We start from the raw sequence: 2,342 nt of genomic DNA on the forward strand, positions 1-2,342 counted from the left end.
CTTAGTGGGACACTCCTGCTCTCACAAACTCTTGGATTTGCTCTTGACTCCAACCTCTGCAGAGGTTTGCTCAACCTCTTGCAGTGTCTGCAGTTCAGGGACTTGGCACCAGAGGGCTCACAAAGATGCAAAATGTTGACAAGTCTAGTCTCTGCATAATTATCTTCAGTTCTGCAGGTTCTGTGTGGTGAGGAGTTTGGCCAAAACTGGAAGATTTTTACAGTCAACAGTAATAAAAAGGGATGTTCTCTTTGTCCAGCTTTCCTCATTTCTAACTATCAGAGTGAGCAATAGCAACATGCTCTGGTTGATGATGGTCCTGACGAAGCCTGGCCATGCAGGAAAAGGAAGACCCCTGAGATCCATGACTATATGGATGATCTTGCCCCATATGGATCCCAACTCAGTCAGGTCTTTCATCATCCACATGGGCTTTACCTCATTCTTTCCAAAATCCCTCCTTTTCCCACTGAGGTTGGCAGCTAAAGGTGACAGCTCATTTGCACCTGTTCCCAGATGTGTTACCTGGAGAACTCGCTGCACACAGTCATACAAGGCTTTTCCTTAATGGCCAGAAAAAAAAAGAAAAAAAAGTTATAGTTCAATAAAAAAAAGAAAATACATTCTTCAGCTCTCCATAAAGTCCAGCTTGCCTCCTCTGAAGTCCACTTTCCACAAGGGATAGCCTCACGGGAGATCTGATGGATGGATAGATGGATAGATAAATGGATGGCTGGATGGATAGGTGCATATATAGAAGAGGATAGATACAAATGCAATTAAGGATCTGGCTAAGAAGGCAACTGACGGGATGACTGAAAGGCTAGGCAAGTGTTTACCTCCCTGAAATTGCCAGTAGCACCTCAGTAGATGATATGTTTCTGCAGGAAGAAAGAGGAACCAGAGGAGGAAAACTGGATGGAGAGTGGGAACTGCAGATGTCCAGTGAGTCAGATGTCAGACAACTTTAGAAATGATTGTTTCCATCAGGATCTTGGAAACATCTGAAAGACCAGTAGGATTCAAGACACTGAACTGGACAGGGTCATACTCTGTCACTTGGGTCACATGTGAAGGTGATGGGCACCCATAATGAAGAGCGGGAACAAAGGCAACGGGACCAAAAGGCTCTGTCTTGAAAAGCCACATTTGCCCCAATCTTAGCAGATCTGTGTGTGCCACCATGCACCTTCTCACAGGTGGCAGTGGGGACAGACAAACATTTTCCCCCCTTGGTCCATCTATGTTAGCTCACTGACCTTCTGCTTGTCCTTCTAGCACCTTGAAGCAGCTCTAGAAGGATTTGCTGCAGCCACTTGCTGGGGACTGTGGTGAGGTGAGCAACCTGCAGCTCCTCCTGTATGAAGCCAGGGTTGATGATGGCCTATCATCAGGAGCTTCCTGATGACTCTGCTTCTTCCAAGGTGATGGAGACCAAGCTCAGCATAACACAAGCCAGCTCCTCTAGCACCTGTGAGGTGCAACCTCTCTGGTTGCATGGGTATGTGATGTGTCCAATTGGCTGAGGTGAACCCCAATGGGAGCTTCACAGCRACCCAAACCCTGACATTGGAAGGAGACTCTGAAGGTCATCCCATGCCACCCATCCTGCTCAGAGCAGGGCCACTTAGAGCAAGTGGCTGAGGGCCATGTCCAGTTGGGTTTGGGACTCCTCCATGGGACACCACAACTTAATGCCCCTCAGCCCACGCTTGAGCACTCTCAAAGGAAAAGAAGGTTTGCGGTGGTGTTGGGTTGCTTCTATTGCTCTTTGATAGGCGATGCTTCATTCCCATGGGTGTTGCTGGGAGGACTGAGGACATGGTAGGCCATGGCAAGACCTCATCAGTAAAACACGGGGCAGAGGAGCTCAATGTTCTCCCTGCCCTTGGTCTCTGGGTCCCTGCTCCACATCACTCTAATGCTGATGTAGTCATGGAGGCCCACCTGGGTTGTCCTTCATATCCTCACATGGGGGCCACAAGGGAGCTGGCCACGGGGCCATGCATGTGTGCACAGGGCTGCGGAGGGACCCAGGATTCTGGGGCACCCGGGGGGTCTGGGATGGGCCTGTGGGAGGCATAGGCAGGACACAGGCATCTGAGGGACCCAGGCATCCGGGGGAGGGGGAGGGGGAAGGGACCTCCATGGGGGCACGGGGGCACAAAGCTCCCTCGGCCGGGAACGCTGGGGTCTCTCTGCCCCTGCCCGGCCGCCGCGGTCCCTTTAAGTCTCTCCCGGACACCTGGGCCCCGCTAAGGCGGGTTGGGGGGGGCCGCAGGGGGAACAGTGACGTCACTCCCGCCCGTGCCGCCGGGGGGGGGGAATGTCTCTCCCAGCGC

Source organism: Rhea americana, unplaced genomic scaffold (genome assembly GCF_003343005.1).
Source record: "Rhea americana isolate MKP2758 unplaced genomic scaffold, rheAme1 scaffold_522, whole genome shotgun sequence".
Lineage (NCBI taxonomy): Eukaryota > Metazoa > Chordata > Aves > Rheiformes > Rheidae > Rhea > Rhea americana.